Consider the following 6260-nt stretch of genomic DNA (forward strand, 5'->3'; position numbering starts at 1 on the left):
TTTTCACCTCCAACTGACCAACAGTACTTCCATCACTGCTGGCGACTAACTTCCAACAAGGAGTCCAACTAGCCACAGAGTCTCTTACAAAGAAAGCGCAGTCAGAGATCCAATGCAAAGCGCTACACAGCGCTGCCAACACAGAAGCAGTCCAGTTACAACATTAACGTGAATGGACCGTACGTAGTTTGTTTTTGGGCTAATAATCATTCTTACAAGTGACCGCGTTGGTATTTGACAAACTGTTTCTTTTGTTCTCGAACTGGGAAGGTTAACTGTAGTTGCCGCGTAATAGAGGCAGACTGAAACGCGTCTGGCTGACTCATTTCATTTGATGTTATCTTTCGCTGGCCGCTGTAGCCGAGTGGTTCTAGGCGCTTCAGTCTGGAAGCGCGCTCCTGCTACGGTCGCAGGTTCGAATCCTGCCTCGAGCACGGATGTGTGTGATGTCCTTAGGTTAGTTAGGTTTAAGTAGTTCCTAAGTCTAAGGGACTGATAACCTAAGATGTTAAGTCCCATAGTGCTTTGAGCCATTTGAACCTTTTTTTTTTTAAATCAACTTCTACCATCGAGATGAAATGAACATGCAATTCAAGAATAAAGGTAATGTACCTTTCACATTCAATTTTCCATCTGTAATTTGTACTCACTTCCGTGTTAGGGCTATGACTGAGCAAATTTAATTGTTTATAAAGGTAGCGATTTGCTTGCAATTAAACTCTTTTAGCCAGCGAGCCCCACATCGTGTGTGTAGCCACCGGCTGATGTGCGGCATCTCTCTGGTCTTTCCATAGAAGGGCGGCTGGATACGCTTTCAAAGGCTGTGGGGGCAGAGAGCTTCAGTGGAGATCCCTTCTTGCGTCCTGCGTGGTAAGCCTGGCACCACGGTGTGGCATAGCATCTTCTAGACGCTCCCTTTTCTGGTGTACGGGGGAACTCGTCGCTTGTTTGCATCACGACCGAGCAGAACCGGAAAGACTCATTTAATTGCAAGTTTCTCCTTGTCTTCGTAAAGACTTGGCGGCTACGGTTTGAATAACTGGAGTAGGGAGTGCCATCCTTCTGTGGCCGAGGCAATTTTTTATGACTTGTAAATTATGGATCGCAGCAACCAGTCGTCCTTTTTAAGTTTTATTATGCAGATCTAGATTTCAGCTAGAAGCTAGCCAGTCTCAATGCACTACTATTTTCGCTCAAAGCATGTAAGTCCCTGTTGATCGGGGGGCATGGCCGACTTCCTTCCCTAATCCGATGAGACCGATGACCTCGCTGTTTGGTCTCTTCCCCCAAACAACCCAAACCCTGTTGATCGGGCTTCACCCACAGAATTTACAAGTCAAAGCAGTCGCTGAGTACAACCGCTTTCCGAATGAAAGGTAACCTCATGAATTTTTTATGACATGACCGAGATGTCCACGTGGCGCCCTGAAGGCGACTGGCACGTCCTGGTACCCAACCTTCATATTTTTCCGAAAGAAATGGACGACGGAATTTCAAAGCTTTCTGAACACTGTTACGCACCGATAAAATGACGCCTTGCCGACCGTTAAACAGCTCTCCTCCCCCCCCCCCCCCCTCTCTCTCTCTCTCTCTCTCTCTCTCTCTCTCTCTCTCTCTCTCTCTCTCTTTCGTTGAGCGAAAACTTCTACTCCATATTTAGAAATTTTTGCTACGAGAGGATTCAGAGTGTCGATCTCGGCTACTCTCATTGGCTGACCACGAGTTACCCGTTGTGCTTACTTTTAGTGGTTTAGATTGGGCGCCTTTTTGACTTAACGCTTAGGAGAGTAGAAAAGAGAAGTTCTTGGGCGCTTGTTTTCCGACGACAGAGCTGGTCACTCGGACTGTCTCCAAGTGACCTCGCCGGATGCAGATGAGTCGGGTGTAGATCTCGACAGGTCCAGACGCACTTCTGACTTGATATCCGACTCCGATGAAAACATTTAGTTCCGGCCTGGGTTTCCGAGGGACACAGACTTTGCCTTCAAGCCCTGAAGGCATCACTGCACTGGTAAGTGCTGAGTTGCTCCGTGGGCGATGAGAATTCGGAAAGTGGCTAGGATGTGAATCCGAGTTCGTGCCATTAATTTCGTAAGGGATTCAGTAACGACACGTGGTTGTTTTAGTCCACATTAAGGTTTTCCTTTTAACTGTTTTCTCAGACTCACAAGTGGACTTACCCTAACGAATTGTTGTCCATAAATTTTTTTTTTAAAGTCTTTCTCATATGTTACCAAGTAAGTGCTATTAACTCCTTGCACGGTTGGTTAATAGCCCTGCATAACATGATCAATGCAACAGTTTCTGTTCCACTGAGGAAGGTTGTCTGCCGAATGTCCGTAGTTCCTTGTCGCCCACTCGACAATGCTGTGGTTATTAATGGTTTTTGTGTCTTTTCCCATATATAAATACCTTTTGTATATCTTTGTCATTTGTGTGCTCATGAGGGTCAGTAATTGGGCAACATAGAGGTGTTGGCTCTTTTCGTTCCTTAGACAATCCCTGTCCTTTCTCTTTTACAGACAGTGCAAGATAAGCATCCATGGCTCATTTGCGACGACGTTTCTGCGTTAAAAACTGCAAAAAATTTGTATATTATTTATCTGAAGACATAGGGTAGAGTACTGGTTTGCAGAAATTCCTGATAGGATCAGCACTAAATCAGGTACGTAACTCAAGGCTAGTGACGGGCCTTTCCAAGACTCAGGATTACTTGAGCTTACCGGAAAAACTGTGTCACCCGGATTAGTAATGTTGTCACTTCAGTTGAAATAATAGACAACAGTTCGCTTTCAGCGTTTACCAACGCTGGAGGCAAACAGTTCATTGTTAATAGTCAAAACAATGATGCTTCAGTTGCTTTGCCTTAAGACATGTTCCTCGTTCATAGCCCACTTTAAGGATCCGAAAATTTCCTCTACGGCCTTGAGTGGAGTTTTGGTGGTACGGAGGAACTTCGCTGTCTGACGTCTCCTTCAGTTCGTAATTTGCCTACGTACCAAGAAATTGCTCCATTGGTTTGTAAAAAGTGTATAAAAAGAACTGACAACAAGTGGTACGTTGTTTGCGACGGCAGTCCGATCGTTTTACAAGAGGGAGCCCTTGTCTGAAGATGCGCAGTTTCGGCACCGAGTCGCATCGAAATTTGAGAATGTTGACGTCAGAGCATTTTATGATTGCGTTTGGTATCCTAATACGTAATGGTCTACGTTCCCTATTTCGCACACAACCATCGCATACAACTCCAATAACACTGTCATATCACGCAGTATTCCATAAAAGATTTTTTTTTATTTCCAACTTGATAGCGGAATATCTACACAGTTCATGTGTTAAATCTTGTTTATCAAGGGTAATCAACACAGATCTGAAGGAAAATAGATCAAAGGCTTCTTCAATGTTTACGTGTAGAAGCATTTCAAGACTGACTTACTAGTAGCCAATTGAGCAACAAAATTGTATGGCACTTCAAGCATCTGGACACTCATACTAATTAATCCTTATGCATCGCTACTACTATACTTCTAGAAAGAAGGAAATCTAACCATTTGCTGCTTCAGGAAAGATGCTTTGGAGCAGTAATGATAGATGATTGTGAAATCATAAACTCTCAGATTTCTTTCTCGATATTTTATCCGAGATTTAAATGTTGAGAGGACACTATGCCATGACAATTATAGGATACCGATGTGTGTAATTTCGAAATACTTCTACAATGTTAAAATATTTGTGATTCACAGCATCAGTTACATACTTCAGGAAGTTTATGACAGCCTGATGTCTATATCTATTTAATTATTACAACTGGTTTCGGCTATCAATCATCTCTGTGGTATAAAGAATCTTACATCAGTTGCGTGTCATTTCAGTCTTCGAAATGGCGGTATCCAACGGGTAATGCATTGTTGTTGTTGTGGTCTTCAGTCCTGAGACTGGTTTGATGCAGCTCTCCATGCTACTCTATCCTGTGCAAGCTTTTTCATCTCCCAGTACCTACTGCAACCTACATCCTTCTGAATCTGCTTAGTGTATTCATCTCTTGGTCTCCCTCTACGATTTTTACCCTCCACGCTGCCCTCCAATACTAAATTGGTGATCCCTTGATGCCTCAGAACATGTCCTACCAACCGATCCCTTCTTCTGGTCAAGTTGTGCCACAAACTTCTCTTCTCCCCAATCCTATTCAATACTTCCTCATTAGTTATGTGATCTACCCATCTAATCTTCAGCATTCTTCTGTAGCACCACATTTCGAAAGCTTCTATTCTCTTCTTGTCCAAACTATTTATCGTCCATGTTTCACTTCCATACATGGCTACACTCCATACGAATACTTTCAGAAATGACTTCCTGACACTTAAATCAATATTGGATGTTAACAAATTTCTCTTCTTCAGAAACGCTTTCCTTGCCATTGCCAGCCTACATTTTATATCCTCTCTACTTCGACCATCATCAGTTATTTTGCTCCCCAAATAGCAAAACTCCTTTACTACTTTAAGTGCCTCATTTCCTAATCTAATTCCCTCAGCATCACCCGACTTAATTAGGCTACATTCCATTATCCTTGTTTTGCTTTTGTTGATGTTCATCTTATATCCTCCTTTCAAGACACTGTCCATTCCATTCAACTGCTCTTCCAAGTCCTTTGCTGTCTCGGACAGAATTACAATGTCATCGGCGAACCTCAAAGTTTTTATTTCTTCTCCATGAATTTTAATACCTACTCCGAATTTTTCTTTTGTTTCCTTTACTGCTTGCTCAATATACAGATTGAACAACATCGGGGAGAGGCTACAACCCTGTCTTACTCCCTTCCCAACCACTGCTTCCCTTTCATGTCCCTCGACTCTTATAACTGCCATCTGGTTTCTGTACAAACTGTAAATAGCCTTTCGCTCCCTGTATTTTACCCCTGCCACCTTTAGAATTTGAAAGAGAGTATTCCAGTCAACATTGTCAAAAGCTTTCTCTAAGTCTACAAATGCTAGAAACGTAGGTTTGCCTTTCCTTAATCTTTCTTCTAAGATAAGTCGTAAGGATGCATAATGTACAGGAAATAAAATTGTAGTGTGTTAGATATGAAGGCACAGTTACTAATATGTGATTTTTTCCTATTCTGAGGAGGTGATCGAGAACGGAAATCGTTTGTAGCAATAAAATAAATAATAAATAAGCATTTCCTAAAATTGTACACTGATTGCAGTGGTGTCTGATAACTGCTATTTTTAATATTAGCATTTTCAATGCATAGATACTCGTATGTACAGCACTCTCTTACATGTTGTTGATTCAGATTTACACTGCCTCTTATTACCGAGTGGGGTAGCACAATGGTTAGCACACTTGACTTGCATGTCCGAAAGAACAGATACCATCTCCATATAGTTAAGGCTAATCGGCCACTGACCTCCGCCTGTGCGGATGCACACGCATTGCCTGAACTCCTTCGAGACTCGGTAAGATTGTCTGCCGCGAGTAATGAGTGTAGTGGGCAGGAGCACTACGAAAGTAGTGTGTGGACATTAAGTTGGGAATGTGGGTCTCACGGGGAGCGTGCAAGGGATAAATCCCTGCAGTCGCACTATCCTTTGTGCCCTCGGCGGCTCAGATGGGTAGAGCGCCTGCCCTGTAAGCAGGCGATCCTGGGTTCGAGTCCCGGCGGGGGCACACATTTTCAACTGTCCCCGTTGATGTACATCAACGCCTGTAGACAGTTTAGGGTATTGATTTAATTATCATTGCATTCGGGAGGACGAAGGTTCACATCCACGTCCGGCCACCCCTATTTAGGTTTACCGTGAGTTCCCTAAATCACTTAAGATTAGCGCTGGGATGGTTCTTTCGAAAGGGCACGGTCACTTTCCTTCTGTATCCTTCTCTAATCAGAGCTTGTGCTCCGTCTCTAATGACATCTTTGTCGACGGGACGTTAAACGCTAATCTACTCTGTCTCCTCTGCCTCTAATTATTTCATTCCCTTCTCCTGTAGAATTGTTTTTATGAACAATGAATTAATTTTTGGTCCAGAGTCCACTTTTGTAACGGAAACCCATTGTACATAAAGTGATGATATTCAGAGAACGGACAGCTAATGTGAGCTATCGGGGAACCACTGTGTGAAATCACTAATCGCTGCATCGACAACAGCTCTGTGTGTGGATGTGACCCACGGTGAATGAAAAGCGCTGCTTTGGCGGTGCTGCGTAGTAAACCAATGCACTTCCATAGCCAGGCGTACCAGAAATGATGGTGTTTTCA

The 6260-nt window shown here is 43.3% G+C and overlaps 1 non-coding gene across 1 annotated transcript; it reads left to right on the forward strand.

The window, feature by feature from the left end:
* The first annotated feature begins 5595 nt into the window (after positions 1-5595).
* Positions 5596-5670, forward strand: Trnat-ugu. The gene has a single exon. It is a non-coding gene; the product is annotated as a tRNA-Thr (tRNA).
* Positions 5671-6260: the final 590 nt, after the last annotated feature.

Source organism: Schistocerca piceifrons, chromosome 6 (genome assembly GCF_021461385.2).
Source record: "Schistocerca piceifrons isolate TAMUIC-IGC-003096 chromosome 6, iqSchPice1.1, whole genome shotgun sequence".
Lineage (NCBI taxonomy): Eukaryota > Metazoa > Arthropoda > Insecta > Orthoptera > Acrididae > Schistocerca > Schistocerca piceifrons.